At 44.9% G+C, this 19,133-nt stretch overlaps 1 protein-coding gene across 2 annotated transcripts in view; it reads left to right on the plus strand.

Moving 5' to 3' along the window:
• DOK5 (docking protein 5) overlaps positions 1 to 19,133 on the plus strand; it is a 60,296-nt gene that overhangs the window by 19,695 nt on the left and 21,468 nt on the right. The gene's annotated exons all lie outside the window — the stretch shown is intronic.

Consider the following 19,133-nt stretch of genomic DNA (forward strand, 5'->3'; position numbering starts at 1 on the left):
TGCTGGATGCCGAAGGGGCAGCAGGATTTAGTGAGCAAGAGGACCCTGCGAAAGAGAGCAGTTCAGACTATAAGGCTGAAGCAGAGGAGGAGGGGTCAAGAATCCAGGGAGTCTCTCTCTCCGGCTGTGACAAACTCCCTTCCCCCCTGGTTTTCAAGAACTCAGATAGTAATGAGAAGAGCAGAACTGAGGTCAGAGGTTTGCAGTTGCAGTTTGAGACTGCTTGGGGAACATCTGGGAGGGGAAGAGCCTTAGAGAGGGTGGAAGGCACAGATCTTCAATCCTGGCAACTGCTCCACGGGGTCAGGACCTATTGGGAAGTGTTGCTGAATCAATTAGACCGAGTTGTATGTTTGCTTCCTTGAATAAAGTGTTAAGTTCCCTGACAACAGATCTTCTTCCTTTATTGCTGACCTGCGTCTGACTCCAACCCTGACATGAGCCCGCAGGAGGTGAAAAAACCCCTCACCTCATTTTGCACTTCACACATTATGGCACATCTATATTTTCCTGCAAGGAGACTCTCTCCCTTTCTCTGTCTCTCTGTATCTCATTATCTCCCTGTAGTAAAATGAAATGTGTGGTTAGTTCTGCAACTGGTGAATGTCCCTTTTTAAATAAGAACCGTGCGTTTGTAGCAGCAGGAGGGTGATAACAGTGTCATGGGCAAATAACAGTGTCATGCTTAATAAATTTGAGGCATATTTTAGGATGCAGACATAGAAGCCTTACTTCTTCATACTACTCATTGGTTTAACCATTTTAATTAAAAAGACAGTTTGCATGTAAACTGTGCTGAAGAGGTAGAACGAGTCTGCTTGCTACAGCCATCTGTTTGCTCCCTGTGAAAATGGGATGCTGGACAAGGCAAGCCACTGACATGATCCAGCAGGTCTCTTACATTCTTATGCCTTGCATTTTGTGACAGTGGTGAGCTTCCATTTTGTCAAGCATGCCACAAATAAAGATAGTGTCATCCTTAAAAAACATAGATAAATAATTCACTTTTTTTTATAAAAAAAAGTATTTATGGTTTATTTGTTTGCTATGAGTGATACTGGAAGTAGACAGACCACTGAAATCAACTAATTTCAATAGGTCTACTTTTGAGTATGACTAAAATTGACTATCGCCCTACATAAGGCCGAAAAGGAGAGAGAAGGGACTAGACAGAGGAAAAATCCAAGTTTTCAGAGTGCCAGCATGTTTTATTATCCCAACATCACTTCAGAATCAAGAAATCCATTTGTTAGCAGCAACATTTCTCAAGATCAACCAGGACAGATAAAATTCTGTAGCACTTCTGGTAAGAAGTGTTGCCCCACTGAAGGAATTTCTTAATTCCGAAACATGTTGGGCATAGTTTGGGAACTTGTCGTCTCTGAATTTTCTTATATTCACACATGGCCATCCAATAGCTTTGCTCTCTGGATGGCACACATAGAACAATAAAATGCAAAATTAAAATACAGTATCATAAAATCACAGTTTTCAGAGCAGAAAAGCTTCTCCCTGGCAGAAATAAAAACAAACCGCAGCTCAAAAGTGGTGGCTAAAACCATGGCAATTTCATACATGTTAAAAACCACAGGGTTTTTGAAAGGCTAGGAAAAATAAACAAGTCTTCACTTGGCATCGAATAGGCCACAAGAAAGGTGGGAAGGGTATGCCACAACTGAGGTACCACCACTGAGGAGGCCCTTTCCGTGGTACCAACTGGAGTGGGACCTCAAAGTTTGGATAGCCATTATTTTAGGTATCCTGGTCATTCGGATTTAAGAGATGAAATGAACATTATAGATTAGTCATGGAGATGGACCTATTAGACTGCCAAGGTATGGCAGGCATTCACTATCTGAACTTTCCAGAAACAACTGAAGACATTTTATTCTGAGAAGCTTCCCCAGTTGTCTGCATAGGTCTAGTGCCATGTGTGTCTACTTTGTCTTGTTCTTAAAATTCATATTCTGGTGTGTGTGTTGTTGGTGCTGCTTTTATTATATTTTGTACATTGACTTGGAATGTATGTTGAAGGCGATTAATAAATAATATTAACCACAACAATATATTGCATATTAAACAAAGCTACACTGGAAGCCACCAGCTCTGGACAGCTCAACTTGGACAGCTCATCTGGGATAGCTCACCCTGCTTCCAAAGGCTGGAACCCACCAAATATAGAGAAATAAAAAGAGAGGGGCATATCACAGAATCTTCATAATAGAATCTCTTTTCACCTTCATATGCTAAAATTACCTTACCGCGATTACTCTCCTGGAGGTTCATAATGTTCAGTGATGTATTGACAATATTTAGGGATGCCTTGCCAATAATTAGGGATGCTGTCAAATTCCACCACCATTGGCCTAGAGACTGGAAGCCCAGATATCAACTGGAGTGGAAACATTGCTGGAAAGGGTCAGGACTTGCCAGACTGCAGATGCAAGGAATCATTTATTTATACCAATAATCTGGCTGGGGAATGTGGCAGCTTTAAACTACTAGAAGCCCCTTCAGCGAACCTTGGAGGACCACTGAGAGAATGTTCTCTTTAAAACAAAAATGGGGAACTTGCAGCTCTCCAGATTTGGCTGGATGATACTCCCATAATCTTTGTTGGGATTTGATGGGAAGTTGTCTGGCACTGTAGCAGTCATACCTCACCCCATGCCCCAAAGGTATTGTAAGGGGCTAGCTAATGTTCAGCATCTTCAACTGGAGTAGCGTCTTGATGCCGCCACCGTACAGCAGTTCTTGAACCTCAAAACTCACCATGGCAGCTTTCGTCAGCCTGCTGCCCTCCAGATATTTTGGAGACCAATTCCCATCAGTTCTAGCCATTGTAGTCCAAAACATTTGGAGGGTTCAAAATTTGAAATGACTGGCTTTTCATTGTTGTTGTTTAGTCATTTAGTCGTGTCCGACTCTTTATGACCCCATGGACCAGAGCACGCCAGGCACTCCTGTCTTCCACTGCCTCCCGCAGTTTGGTCAAACTCATGCTGGTAGCTTCGAGAACACTGTCCAACCATCTCGTCCTCTGTCTTCCCCTTCTCCTTGTGACCTCCATCTTTCCCAACATCAGGGTCTTTTCCAGGGAATCTTCTCTTCTCATGAGGTGGCCAAAGTATTGGAGCCTCAGCTTCAGGATCTGTCCTTCCAGGGAGCACTCAGGGCTGATTTCCTTAAGAATGGATAGGTTTGATCTTCTTGCAGTCCATGGGACTCTCAAGAGTCTCCTCCAGCACCATAATTCAAAAGCATCAATTCTTTGGTGATCAGCCTTCTTTATGGTCCAGCTCTCACTTCCATACATCACTACTGGGAAAACCATAGCTTTTACTATATGGACCTTTGTTGGCAAGGTCTCTGGCTTTTCATAGGGTTTTCATAGGTTCCTGCTTATTCCGTCAGAAACCTGATATCAGCTCTGACCTTTTCCAAGCATGCAGGTCGTTTTTAGCATAAAATTTCAGCTGGAAAGCTCTTGACATCTTACTGTGTTTCAGAACTTTTGTGATACAAAATTCCCTGCATGGAGAAATTTTGTCGTGATCCCCCTCCTTTAAGGTAAGTACAACGTTAGTGAAGCAGAACGCATGGTGAGAAATGTCTCCGTTAATGAGCTGCCACCCTATCTCTAGGTCGTCTATTTTTACAGGTTTATCTCACGTATAGAAAAGTCAAATTTTGGGCACAGAGCCAGGTGTGTAGAATATGATCTTGCACTGCAGGGTATTGCATTCACTTAAAGAAAGAAAAAAAAGACGGAATAAAAAAACAAATTCTTCAGAATACCTCATCTGTCAGTTCTCATAGGTGTTTCCTGGCAGCTTGTACAACCACGGCAGGCACATTCTGCTTTTGTTGTGGAAACAGCAGAATAAATAAAGTGAAATGTCTGTTTTCCAGAAAGTCTTCCATATGCCTCGATGAAGCAGAGCTTGGCCTGATTTCTCCTATGCAGGACAGTAGTGACAGTAATTGTTGTTGTCAGCACCTGTTTGTCTCTGGAGACAATGGAGGAGTGCACTTTTGGGAGTGAAGTCAAACTGTTGGAAGGCCTCAGTGCCTGCTGTAGCTGTAGAAACTGATAAGGGAGAGATATGTTTTGTTGCAGCTGGGGCAGATGAAGGCATCTGGCTGTGCTGCTGTAGATGCACCCTGGCATTTATTCTCTCTGCGTTCCTCCCAATGCTCATTCCTCCTCTGGTCACTGCTATGGGTACATGACCTGTCTGTCTCCAGGCACTGCGGTCATCTGCAAGGGATTCCCACACAGCTGGGTCGATGTTGCCAGGCTTTGCAGACATCTTTGTAATAGAGAGTTGGTCTGCCAACTAGCCTGGTGCTGGAAGCCAACTCCCCGTAGAGCCCATCCTTGGGGATTCTCCTGTCTTCCATTCTGTGGACATGAGCAAGCTGATTTGTCCTATACACAACTGTAGTGACAGTCATAACATTAGATGACCATTATGATGATGATGATGTAAAATAGTGTTTATTGTATTGAAATATTATACTTTTTTTATTCTTTTACTGTCTACTTTTCTTCGCATTTTTTCTTTTTCTTCTTTACTTTTTCTTTCTTTCTGTTTTATTGGATATTATTCTTTATGTATGGTTTTGTTTTGATGTGTTTACTTTGCAATATAATAAAGAAGTTTAAAAACAACAACCCAAAATTAGCTTATCAATACCATTGCAGTGCAGTAGCTGCAAGGTGGACAACTGTTCCTTAGCCCTGGACCTCTGTGAGTCTTTTCACACAAATGTCATTCTGGGGATAACTGAGATAAGAACTGCTCTTTGTATTCCAAAAAGCAATATGGAAATAACACCTCAAATTCTTAACCATACATTTCATTTGAAACCAATGCACCTGTTTTGTATATGGCAGCACACTCAGTTATTGGTTATACCAATGCCCAACCCTTCCTCCAAGGAACCCTGAATGACTTAGATGTGCCCCCCAAGCAGTCACTGGCACAGATGCTGGTCAAGGTCAGGGCTGACAGAGGCTTCAGAGATAGTGCTACACCAGGCACCTTCAAATTGAGAGAGCTCATTGGTAGAGCACATTGGTTCGCAAATATCTCCAGGTGGTGTTGGGTAAGACTGCTTCCTGAAATGTTGGAGAGCGGTCTCGGTCACTGTAGACAATATTGAGAGAGGTGGAATAGGGACCTGGGCCAAGGAATGGTCAACTGATGGCCTGCATACCAGAGTTCATCAACAGTGGAGTTTTATCTGCCCAGGTGGTCCTGTTAGTGATGAGCCAAGATGGATGTTGTATTTCATCAGCATCACTCCCCATCCTGCAAAACAGCCCTCCTAAACCTTTTGATACTTCTATGTACCCTTTAGTGTAGGGGTGTCCTTTGACATGTTCCATGGCCCCATTCCCTCTTCCTCTTCCTAGGCTACCCTTGCAGGGGAGCGGGTGGCGCTGTGGTCTAAACCCCTGAGCCTCTTGGGCTTGTCTATCAGAAGGTGGGTGGTTTGAATCTGCACGATGGGGTTAGCTCCCGTTGCTCTGTCCCAGCCTCTGCCAACATAACAGGTCAAAAGCACACTAGTGCAAGTAGATAAATAGGTACCACTGCGGCAGGAAGATAAATGGCGTTTCCATGTGCTCTGGCTTCCGTCACAGTGTTTCGTTGCACCAGAAGTGGTTTAGTCATGCTGGCCACATGACCCAGAAAGCTGTCTGTGGACAAACACTGGCTCCCATGGCCTGTAAAGCGAGATGAGTGCTGCACCCCATAGTCACCTTTGACTGGACTTAACCATCCAGGGGTCCTTTACCTTTACCTTTTACCCCTTGCAGCAGCCTTCCCCAAGCATTTTTTAAGTGTCCTGAACTGTGAAAATGCCTCTTAGGTGCTGTTCTGCGTAGGCCTGTGACTTCTGTCTAGCTGGAATGTATAACCGACTATAAAAAAGGTAATAATCATACCCATTGCCCTGGTTTGCAGCCTGACAGCAACTCTTAAGAAAGTGGTTGTCACAGAGCAACTGAAAGTTGTTAACAGCATTTGATTGACTGATGGATCGATTGCATGAAGGCACTGGCCATTTCCAAAGACAATGAGGCAAAATGTTTTAAAGACTAAGAGCAGAAGTTTGAACCCTGCGCAGACCATGACCACAACCCAGTGCAAGGCCTGCTGCCAGATTCTGCAATTACATGTTAACAAACTCTTTGTATTTGCTTATTTTGTCCCTCTCCCAGAACGCTGATCTCTATCATTGTTTTAGCTTTCGTGGTTGTTGGCAGTTTGTCTAAGCAGATGTTGAGCTGAAGAAATTCCAAGTGCCTGAATGACAGACAGAGAAAGGCAGAAAGGCAGGCAGGCAACCCAACCCCATCTCCTCCTGGTGTTCCTTCAGATATTTGATCCTCCTCATTTAAGAACAAATTGCTTCTGTTCAACTCTTTGGCTGTGAAAAGTATCCAGCTGTAATAGCTGCCATGTGTCGGGATCAATACAAAAGTGTGAAGCCAGTGCTTTTCCTCCTCTTTAACCAGAGAGAGAGAGAGAGGCAAATGAATCATTTTGAAGAATCAGCACTTAGGGATACATTAAAGCTCTTTGTCTTTGTCTGTGTTCATTTCCCCGTAATCCTTATGCAAAAGAAAATGAAATCCTGACAATGTGTTTTATTGATCTCTCTGGGTATTGCTATCGCTGTGAGTTTGCTTCCTGAATTAAAGTTTGTTGTGCGCTGCAGTTAGTGTGGGCCTGATCTGGAAGGTGTTGCTTGCAACATGCAGCAGCCAGATCAGAGGTAAGCCCTTGTAAGTTCAATGGGACTTTTCTGTCTCGGAGGTGGGGAACCTTTTTCAGGCTGAGGGCCACATTCCCTGGTGGAAAACCTTATGGGGGCCACATTCTCATGGTGTTTGGGACCAGTATAAGAGCCAGTCTAAGAATTGATGGATGGACATGAAACTGCATATACATCCATTTGTGTACCCTCTGATGCAAAAACATTATAATTTGGGCTGGCTACCTCAGCATGTAGCAGTTCCGAGCATGGCCAAGATTATGCATGGGAAATTGTGAGGGGTGGTTGGAGAATTGCTAGGAGACCCCCCCCCCAATTCCCCTCACAAAACTATAGTTCCCAGAATGGTTTAACAATCAATCTCTCTTCCCAGGGGATGGAGGGAATTGTAGCTGTGTGAGAGGAACAGTTCTCAGCACTCTTCACAAACCACAGTTCCCAGGTTTACTTAGGGAAAGGCATGGCTGTTTAAAGTGGGATGATACAGCTTTAAGTGTAAAATGCAGACGGGGCTTAAGTTAGCAAAAACTGGAAATGTTAAGGCTCTGGAATGAGGTTTTAAGTTGATATTTTGGTGCAGGGATAGTGTTTCAACATGAGCTGTCAAGGAGAAGCTTTATGCAGCTGTGGTTTTTCAAGCCACTTCATTTCCCCCACGCTCCACTGAGCAGAAATGCACAGTGTGTTTTATATATTGGATGACAATCTGAATAATTGTTATGAATGGATTTGACAACAGCCAGAGAAACAATGAATTAATGCGCACGTACTAGGCAAGTCTATTATTCAGAGAGCAAAATGCTCTCAAAGGATGTTGTCATTAGACATTTGTGAACCTGATTTCACTTGCTCAATGCTGGAATTTTTAATGAGCAAATTATTATTATTATTATTATTATTATTATTATTATTACCCTAGCCACTCCATGTTATCTATAGTGATCTAAAATATATAGCCACTATATGTTGTCTATAGTTATGTCTGAACAGGACCTGAATCACTTATGACCCACTAGCCTGAACATAGCTCACAATGCATGGTGGTGTAGCAGGGGCTCTATAGATGTCCCAAAAGCAAAAGCAGGGAGAATCGTATCAGCATCTAGGAGGAGAAAATACATGATTCTTGTCTCAGTTTGGCTTGGTGAGTCACAGTGTCTGCAGGTCTTACGAAGTACCACCCACTCAGTAACCGAAGAACTGGAAACTGGAAACTATGGACTCATCTAGATTGGTAAAGAAAAAGTGATTTATTTGTGTTGTATATGCAATGTAACATCATGCCGCCAGGAGGCGCTGTGGAGTCCAGTTTTTATTCTACCTGTTTCCCCTGTTTAAATTTACAACACATTTAACTGAAACACTTCTTTGATGTGTCTAGATCCAGCCTATATGTGCCAGGATCAGAAACCATGGTTTAATCTCTGCTCGTTCAGCAAACCATCACCAGGGCTGGGGAAAAATTTCCAGCTTGAAAGCCACATTCCCCTGTGAGCAGTTTTCTGGGGGCTGTGACTCTTAACATGACTCTTCCCCTTATGTATCACTGGGGTACATGATAACACAAAAGGTTTGTTTCTACACACCATCCATGCGTTTCTTCATCTGGGCAAGCAGGATGGAGACTTCCAGGAGATATTCCAGCCATGCAGAGACCATGGAGGAGGGCTGGTAAGAGTGGTCTAGAGAGGCCTCAAGGATTGCATTTCTTCTTCAGATCTGATGTTCCTCACTCCCAGTTTAAAGCTTATCCTTGTCAGATATAATGACAAAGTGCCGTTGTTGTTGTTGTTTAGTCGTGTCTGACTCTTCATGACCCCATGGACCAGAGCACGCCAGGCCCTCCTGTCTTCCACTGCTTCCCGCAGTTTGGTCAAACTCATGCTGGTAGCTTCAAGAACACTGTCCAACCATCTTGTCCTCTGTCGTCCCCTTCTACTTGTGCCCTTCATCTTTCCCAACATCAGGGTCTTTTCCAGGGAGTCTTCTCTTCTCATGAGGTGGCCAAAGCATTGGAGACCCAGCTTCACAATCTGTCCTTCCAGCGAACACTCAGGGCTGATTTCCTTAAAAATGGATAGGTTTGATCTTCTTGCAGTCCGTGGGACTCTCAAGAGTCTCCTCCAGCACCATAATTCAAAAGCATCAATTCTTCGGCGATCAGCCTTCTTTATGGTCCAGCTCTCACTTCCATACATCACTACTGGGAAAACCATAGCTTTTACTATACGGGCCTTTGTTGGCAAGGTGATGTCTCTGCTTTTTAAGATGCTGTCTAGGTTTGTCATTGCTTTTCTCCCAAGAAGCAGGAGTCTTTTAATTTCGTGACTGCAGTCACCATCTGCAGTGATCATGGAGCCCAAGAAAGTGTCGTTAGCCATAAGTAGATGCTTATGCTATCCTTCACAGGGCTGCACTTGAGGCAAGGAAAGCCCATCCTGTTTCTCCACCTGAGGGGAAACTGGAATTGCCACCTCCTGCCTCCCATTTCCACCCCGACTTCTACCACCAGCAAGAGCTGCAGCTTTCTGCAAAGTATTGCTGCTTGGGTTCTCCATTTGGTGGTGTGATGTGGAAGTCATGTGGTGTGCAAGAACACCCTGGTTCTCAGCAAACTCTGTGGGAACCAAGGCGTTCCATAAAGCCTCCTCCACTTAGAGCTTCTGAATTGTCAAATTCTGCCTAAAGTAGGGAAGCTGAGTTACATTTCCTCCCGAGCAAACGTCTGTGCTTAGCCCGAGAGAAGATGAGCTAGAGAACTCCTTGCCGCAAGAAAAGGTGTGTGGCAAAGAATTTAGAAAATTCACCCAAAGATGGGTGAGATATTAGTAGAAAATGATGTCAGTAGCTGCCGACTCATTATGCCAAACTCTGCCTCCGCCTGCCACCATTTTGTGGCAGGCTGTGCCCCCCGCACCACCATTTTGTGTCTGGTGGGCCTCAGCAATTTTCAGCTACCTCAAGTGGGCTCTGGGGGTGGAGAGTTTGAGAGCCCTTGATGTACAGGAACTGAATCAAAACCTCTCAAAGAATAAGTGTGTGGTGTTTTCTAACCTTTCGATAAATGCCACACAAATTGACGCCATTGTTAGCATAAGCAGTAGTATACCGCCAAAGGTTTCAGATGCTGAGAAACCGGCCCTAGAGTCATGACTTGTAGATTTACAGAAGGGAGAAATTTACAGAAATTCACTTTGACTAGAAGCAAATCCCTTCTCAGCAGTATCGTTATTACACTCGACAAATAAGCATGTTTACCTTCTGGCTGCTAGCATTACAGATTCAAACAATCCTGCTTAACCTTTGCAAATAATCCTAGGGTTATTTTAATAAGGCACAAACTGTTCACCCACCAGCTGGATTCCCTAAATCTTTAGCTGTGCTTTTATTTGCCAAGCTGTTGAACGCAATGCCACCTGGATGCCGCAGCGGTTGCTGGCGTACCTCTGCACTCTCTGGAAACGGAGTTTGGTTTCCTAATCCTGTGTAGTTATTTTACCATCAAACGTCGCCATTCTTCTCTTGTGATGATGTATATCTTTGGTACCTAGATCTGTCATCCTGAACGTGCAACTCAAGCAAGCGGGGATAAAATATTGCATCAGATTGGATGGTTTTGTTCACAAAAATGAATGCCCTTTTTGTGTCTCAGGCAATCCTTTTCAGAGCTCTCAAAAACTGGCTCGGATCCAAAGAGCCATGCAATTAGCTGTGCATGCCCCCCAAAGGGGTTTGGGTTGCATTTCTCTGAAAGCAGATCCCTTGTCACCTGGCAAAACTTCATTTGAAATGCAGGAGGGATTCAGAAGCATTTTGGGATATGGCATGCTGTTCAAAGGGATAACAAAATATGTTAAAAAACCTCGTCAAGTCACTCTTGCGATCCTGACCACGGTTCGTATGATGTGTGCTTTGAGAAACACAGAGAAAATATTGTAGTACAAATGTGGATGTAATAATAATAATAATAATAATAATAATAATAATAATAATAATAATAATAAAAAATTTATACCCCACCCATCTGGCTGAGTTTCCCCAGCCACTCTGGGCGGCTCCCAATCAAGTGTTAAAAACAGGACAGCATTAAATATTAAAAACTTCCCTGAACAGGGCTGCCTTCAGATGTCTTTTAAAGATAGGATAGCTGCTTATTTCCTTCACTTCTGAAGGGAGGGCGTTCCATAGGGCGGGCACCACTACTGAGAAGGCCCTCTGTCTGGTTCCCTGTAACCTCATTTCTTGCAATGAGGGAACCACCAGAAGGCCCCCGGTGCTGAAACTCAGTGTCTGGGCTGAACGATGGGGGTGGAGACACTCTTTCAGGTATACAGGACCGAGGCCGTTTAGGGCTTTAAAGGTCAGCACCAACACTTTGAATTGTGCTCGGAAACATACTGGGAGCCAATGCAGATCTCTCTGTTATGCGGCCACTCCCAGTCACCAGTCTAGCTGCTGCATTCTGGATTAATTGCAGTTTCCGGGTCACTTTCAAAGGTAGCCCCACGTAGAGCACTAGTAAATACTTAGTAAATACTAATAGTAAATACTAATAGTAAATACTTTCCAAGCTGTAGTAGAGGATGGTCGACATAATGGGGTTCATGTGTGGTAGAACGAAGTGTGTTGTGTGTTGTATTGTTTTCTTTATGGAAGCTCTAATAAAGGGTTTGGGAAGCTGCCAGCCCACAGATGTTGGACTCCAATTTCTGTCAGCCCCAACCAATGCATTCAGCAGTCGAGGACGATGGTATTTGTCATCCAACAACATCTGGAGGGTCTCCATCTCTGTTCTTTTGAATGCACATGTGGAAGGTCTGCTGCCATGATGTCCCCACCCCCAATGGATTTTTTAAAATAATCTATTATGTAGGTCTGTAAGGATCAAAGTGGATGTGACACACAGAGGACTTCCATGACTCAAATAACTGATTTCCCCCCCTTACAAAATCCAGTCCTCCATTTTAGATGGTAATATGCTCACCCACTTTGAAATATGGTAAGCTAGCCCTCAAGGCCAGCCCAAGACGTTTTGTAGCCTGAGGCAAAGGACAAGATGGCGCCCTCTCCACATTCTAAGTATAGAAACTGCAAAGCTATAAGGAGGCAATAGACCCCTGCCTGAAATCCTGCAGAGCTGCTATCAGTCACTGTGGACAATGTTAATTTAGATAGTTGCTATAAGGTAACTCTGTGTGTCTTGGTGGATAAATGGGCCTATACAGTTGTACCGTGGGTTGCAAACACTTCGGGTTACAGATTCAGCTAACCCGGAACTAGTTCCTCGGGTTAAGAAATTTACCTCAAGATGAGAACAGAAATTGCATGCCGGCGGCCCGGCAGCAGCGGGAGACCCCATTAGCTAAAGTGGTGCCTCAGGTTAAGAACGGTTTTAGGTTAAGAACAGACCTCTGGAATGAATTAAGTTCTTAACCTGAGGGTACCACTGTATGTTTTATATGTCCAGTTTACATATTCTGTCTTTTCCCCATTTTACTGGTGCTCCCAGTCCTATCAAATGAAACTATCAGAAAAAAAGCCTTTAACTGGCTTCTGAAACCATTGCATTCTGAAATTATGGGCAAAAAACTCCCAAACCATCCTGAGCTCTCTGAATTCGCTGTCAAAGCCACTTAATTCCAGTGCATCACCCCATTGTATCCTTTTGCCTGGTATTCCCACCCCCAGTCTTTCCCCAAGTATATAATATACTGTAAACTGCCCTGCAGACAAAGCCCCCAGTTCCTTCTCAAGGATACGTAATGAGAAAGGAAGATGTACTGCCAGCTTTAATTATACAATCATTAGATTTCTACAGCATCTCAATACCAACAAAGCCAACTCCTTAGGCGGTCCTGTTCTCCTGGGACCCCACATTGCTTTGCATTAGCATATCTACCACTTGTGTTTTCCCAGTTGGCTCTAGAAAGGCTAATGCTCACAGAGCTATTCAGTCATCATTTTCATATTAGGCCATTACGTTGTTTACTTAGTATATTGCCCCCTTTGGAAAATATAGAGAATTCTACACTTGATCTCTAAATCTGCTTCGTTTCAGCGAAATATAGTTTCCCTCTTTCAGCAGGAAGTCCCTTTAAGATGCACAATGTATGTTTCTGTTGTTCTTGTTGTTGAAGATTACAGTGGTACCTCGGGATGTGAACGGGATCCATTCCGGAGCCCCGTTCGCATCCTGAATGGAATGTAAGACGCGACGGCGTGTCTGTGTGTGTGCGGATCGCATTTTGCCGCTTCCGCGCATGCGCGTGATGTCATTTTGAGCGTCTGCACGAGTGGCAAAACCTGGAAGTAATGCACTCCGTTACTTCTGGGTTGCTGGTGGGGGAGATATTAATAGTGATAACAGTAACATGTCTATATAAATTCTTCTAATAATCTGAACAATTTCTTCTGTCGTTAAATCCCAATATATTTCAGATAATAACCCTTTAGTGTTCTGTAATTTTGAAATTAATTTCTTTCAGGCCAATTTCCTGCATTGCAGGAGGTTGGACTAGATGACCCTTGGGGTCCCCTCCAAGTCTACAATTCTATGAATTTCCTTGCAATAGGTTTGCGCTGTTCATACTCCCAAACCACTTACGAAAGCAACATAGCCCTTCCATTAACCTGTTCATTTTGCTTAATTTTGAAGGCATTAAATGCCAATAATCCTTTAAAAAGGTAATGGTACCCCTGACTGTTAGGTCTAGTCACGGATGACTCATTTCACTCTATAGGCCGAGGGAGCCGGCATTTGTTCGCAGACAGCTTCCAGGTCATGTGGCCAGCATGACTAGGCCGCTAGTGGTGAACCAGAGCAGCGCACGGAAACGCCGTTTACCTTCCCGCTGGAGCAGTACCTATTTATCTACTTGCACTTTGACATGCTTTCAAACTGCTAGGTTGGCAGAAGCTGGGACCGAACAATGGGAGCTCACCCCGTCATGGGGATTCGAACTGCTGACCCTCCGATCGGCAAGTACTAGACTCTGTGGTTTAGACCACAGCACCACCCCCGTCCCCCGTTATATGACCCTTTAGTGTACTGTAATTGTGAAATTAATTACTTTCAAACCAAGTTCGTTTTCTATTCACTTTCCTCCCATGATAATTTAACACATACCTTAGTGGAAGATATTCAAACCATTGAATTCTATCAACACCATTGCCATATTTTTTACCAATTTCCGTGTACTGCAAAATTTGACATTCTCTTAAAAAATCTGATCTTTTACTGAATGTGGCACTTTCCCTTGCTACCAAATTTCCCATCCATTCCTTGAGAGTAGTCAAATTGCCCACGACTTGCAGAGAAGGCAGAGCATCCTGGGATGGACCTTGGACAGCTCAGTTGGCAGAGCATGAGGCTTTTCATCTTGGGATCGTGGGTTTGAACCCCACGTTGGGCAAAAGATTCATCCATTGCAGGGGGTTGGACTCGATGACCCTTGTGGTCCTTCCAATGCTACAATTCTATGATCCCTAAAAAACAACAACCCAAGAATAACAACCAAGAGATACTCACACAAACATGAAAGGCTTCTTTCATTAAAAAAAAATATCCCTTTGGGAAAGAGCCCTAGCTCAATGGTAGAGCATGTTTTTTTGCATGCAAATGGTTCCAGGTTTAATCTCTGGCATGTGCAGGTAAAAAGGTAAAGGTAAATGGACCCCTGACCATTAGGTCCAGTCGTGACCGACTCTGGGGTTGCGGTGCTCATCTTGCTTTATTGGCCGAGGGAGCCGGTGTACAGATTCCGGGTCATGTGGCCAGCATGACTAAGCCGCTTCTGGTGAACCAGAGCAGTGCATGGAAATGCCATTTACCGTATTTTTCGCACCATAGGGCGCACCGGACCATAGGGCGCACCCAGTTTTTTGGGGGGGAAATAAAGGGGAAAAAATTATTTTTCCCCCGGCGCGGGGCTGGGGCGGGGGAAGCTAGCTAGCTTCCCCCGACCCCAGCCCCCAAACAGGCAGCTCTCTGCAAGCCGTGGGAGCGCTCCCGCTGCTTGCGGAGAGGTCCGCGAAGCCTGGACGCGCTGAGCTCAGCGCGCGCAGGCTTCAGCATGCAGGCAAGTCTCCGCAAGCAGCAGGAGCGCTCCCGCTGCTTGCGGAGAGGTATGCGAAGCCTGGAGAGCGTGAGGGGTCGGTGCGCACCGACCCCTCTCACTCTCCAGGCTTCAGCGAAAGCCTGCATTCGCACCATAGGACGCACACACATTTCCCCTTCATTTTTGGAGGGGGAAAAGTGCGTCCTATGGTGCGAAAAATACGGTACCTTCCCGCCGTAGCGGTACCTATTTATCTACTTGCACTTTGACATGCTTTCAAACTGCTAGGTTGGCAGGAGCAGGGACCAAACAACGGGAGCTCACCCCATCACGGGGATTCAAACCACCGACCTTCTGATCGGCAAGTCCTAGGCTCTGTGGTTTAACCCACAGCACCACCCACATCCCTGGCATGTGCAGGTAGTGCTGGGGAAAACCTCCTGTCTTGAAGCCCTGGAGAGTTGCTTGTTGGGGTGGACAGTACTGAAGTAGATGGACCAGTGGTGTGATTCAGTATGAGGTAGCTTCTTACGTTTCTATTTTCTGGAGCTTGTCCTTTGTAAAAAAAAATCCCCTTTCCCTAATTTATCCCTGTAAGGGAAATTTTAGTGTGTGCACCCGTACTAGCCTAGTTCAGATGCAATGCTCGCTTGCTCCTTTTTCATGGCACTCAATGGTGAATTTCTAAGTGGACAACAGAAACATACATCTTGACTTCCTTCCACATCTAGGTGCATGGACACTAAAGCACCATCTGGTGTACAACCTGCCACTCCATTTCACTTGTGGTAGCTGGTGAGGTTCATTTTGAAGTGTTAAGTATGGTAACATATACTGCTGGACAACTTTGCTTTGTTATTTCATTCTGGCACAACCTCCTGTTATGTTTTTAAATTATGCAGCTAAGTTTCGTTCCTTCTTGGTTGCCGAAACACGGTGCCTCTCTTCCCTTTTATTCCCCACATAACCATCTGCCCATATAGTAAGTGGTGCTGTTTAAGTTGCAGCTATCTTATAATAAGTACAGCAAATCAGCTGTGTGTCTAAACATTGTACGAACCATCCTCAGGTTTTTAACAAAGAGAATTGTTATGATCGGTTTCCCAACATGTTGGCTTCTGAAGCGGGTGCAGAACAAGCTGTTGCAGAAGAAACGAAGACAGCAAGGAAAGGGCCTCCAGGATTGCTTAGCAGAATGTATTACAGGCATCAAAGAATTTTCCCTGTTTGCATCTGTGAGTTGGTGTGGATATTGTCATTATACAGCCTAGGGACTAGGTGGCACTGGAGTCCAGTAATTGTATCTGGGAGGAGTCAGAAATTTCCCCGGTCTATTCTGCTCTTGTTTAAGGGAGACAATAAAGTTCTTGCCTAGCTTTCTGACTGGTGTGTCCTCTAAGTCTTCCATGGCAATCGCCTACTAGCACTGGCAGAGGACGGGGGCGGGAGGAGCATACCGCCCCCAGCACCACATTCCCGGTGGGGTGCCATTGCGGCTGACCACTGGGCTGGGCGCCATGCCCCCAGGACGCGCACCATGCCCCTGTGGGCAGTGTGCCACACCCCGGGATGTGCACCAGTTATGCCCCCATATGCTCTCTGCCCCCGGTGCTGGAGCATGAAGCTTCACCACTGCCTACTAGGGAGGTTCACATAACCTTTCGCCTGCAGGTCGAAAGGGCATGTGGGGGATGCTGTGGAGGGTATCCCCAACACCAACAACCCCCTACTGTGAGTGGGCACAATGCTCCTGTCCTGCCCCAACCATAGACACCCACAGCAGAAATTACTCCTCTCTGATGTGTGTTCAGCCAGCATGGGAAAGGGCTGTGCCTGTGTACTACACGTAGTGTGAAGACATAAGGGGAAGACCCTGACTGGCCGACATCCCCTAATTGAATTTATTTATTTAATATTTGCTCCTAAATATGACTACCAAAAGGTTTTCAAAAATAACCGATCTGTTATGTAACATGTATTGTATACAGCAAATGAACGGACAAGCTACAATGCAATTGGCAGCATGTTCTGAAAGCAGCTTAAGAGTCAGGGATCCCTCCTCCTTGCGAAGGGACATCTTACTCACAGCATGCAACGTTCACCTCACTCACAGAGAGATGCACACTACAGCCAGATCCTTATGTCGACACAAGTTGTACAATGTCCACTAGTCATCCCCTTCTACCCCCACATCTTAGAAACATCCCTAAGCACACCACCCACCCAATTGCTTCAGTATCTCCCAGTCACTATCAATAGTGTCACCAACCACTAGCACCAATCTCTCCGCCCGCTCTACTAAAAATGTACAGTGGTACCTCAGGTTAAGTACTTAATTCGTTCCGGTGGTCCGTTCTTAACCTGAAACTGTTCTTAGCCTGAAGCACCACTTTAGCTAATGGGGCTTCCTGCTGCCGCCGGGCCGCTGGAGCATGATTTCTGTTCTCATCCTGAAGCAAAGTTTTTAACCCGAGGTACTATTTCTGGGTTAGCGGAGTCTGTAACCTGAAGCGTATGTAACCCGAAACGTATGTAACCCGAGGTACCACTGATAGACTCATAAAAAATATCAGGAAAAACATCCATCCACCAACCACGTGTTCTAGATGTAGTCATTACAATGACCCTGTAAGGTGGGTCAGTATGAGACTGATGCTGAGAGACACCACCTTGCCTGACACACCACCTAGCACAGGGGTGGACAGCATGGTGCTCCTGCCAGCTGTTTTGGACTACAAGTCCCATCATTCGTGAACATTGGCAGTGCTGGTTGAGTGATGGGAGTTGTATTCCACAACATCTGCAGACCACTGCGTTGGTTGCCCCTCCACCTAGTATGTTCATGGTGAGAGGAGATTTGAAACAGGACCGTCTAGCTCCCTGTACCAGCTTTCAGATGTAGTCCTTTCCTTCTTCCTCTTCTAACAACTACCAATGGTTTTACATCTTTCAGCCATTTACCACCACTACTGTAATGGGTGTATATGAAGTTGTTATTCTGCATCAAAGGCAATTTGAATCTCTCTTGAATTATGCAATTACCAGTGTAATACAGGGATACTCTTTAAAGATTATCTTGCCATTCCTCTGTGCTCACTGCCAGCAATTATGCTATTGTGGGATTGGGGATCGGGTTGCTGCTTATGCAGCACCAACAACAACAAAAAAAGGATGAAAGAGAACATGCTTCTTCATATGTACAGATGCAGGTTTGGAAATAATTAAAAAAAATATTTACACATTGTCCCAGGTTCAAAATACAGGACCCCCAGATAGGGCTGGGATTGGTCCCTGCCTAACATCCTGGAGAGTTGCTACCAGTCAGTATGGACATGGTTAAGCTAGATAGACAAATAGTGTGACTCATAAGGCAGCTTCCTATGTTCCTAACATAAATAGGAACACTATATATTTTAAGATAGTAGAGAAGACTGCGACTAAGTGGTCTGTGGACCTTCTCAGTCTTCTGCCCAGGTGCGAAGAGTGGACAGGCCAATTCAAAGCTCTCCCTGCTCTCCCTTCAGACGACTGTCCCCTGACCACCCTCCAAACAGACGCCTGCCATACGCCTGTAAAGTAAGACACATGTCCAGCCTAGTTGATGGCGATCTCTACAACACCCAAGTCCATTGGAGTCCATTCCTGGGGAAGGGTGTAAAGGAGGTTAGGGGCTGAATCTGGGGAACTGCAGTGGGGACAGCACAATAGCTGTGGAGGTCATTGGCCGTGTCTTTCAAGCAGCTGACCCAGGAGGGGAGAGCTTATGAGGGGAGGAAGAGGATGTCCACTTGGATAATGGTGGGTGTCACTCTGTATAGGCAGATCTTCTTGAAGGTGATTGCATTGTGCAAATAAGCAACTTGGAGATCTTTTAGGATTATAAAGCAGAATATAAATAAGATAAATAAGCAGTGATTTTTGTGTGATTTTGTAGTCATGGATACCACTTTTCTTTGCCTCCCACGGCAGCCATTTTGTTCTGGCGCCCATGACACTTTTATCACAATATGAGTACTGCCACCTCATTTGTTACCAAAAAAAGCGCACTGTAAATAAGTAAGCATTGAAGTCAATAAATAAATAAATAAATAAATAAATAAATAAATAAGGGTTTTGGCAACCAAAAGCAACAACAAATGCATGCTTGTGAGTGAGAATGTCAGTTGGTACAGAAAATGGACATCATTTGGGAAAGCCGGAGGAGGAAGAGTCTGAGAAAGAGGAATCAAAACCAACTCAAGGGATTTTGCTGAGCTGAGTACCCACCCCTTGCAGTTTTATGGG

The sequence above is a fragment of the Podarcis muralis genome, chromosome 5 (assembly GCF_964188315.1).
Source record: "Podarcis muralis chromosome 5, rPodMur119.hap1.1, whole genome shotgun sequence".
Classification (NCBI taxonomy): domain Eukaryota; kingdom Metazoa; phylum Chordata; class Lepidosauria; order Squamata; family Lacertidae; genus Podarcis; species Podarcis muralis.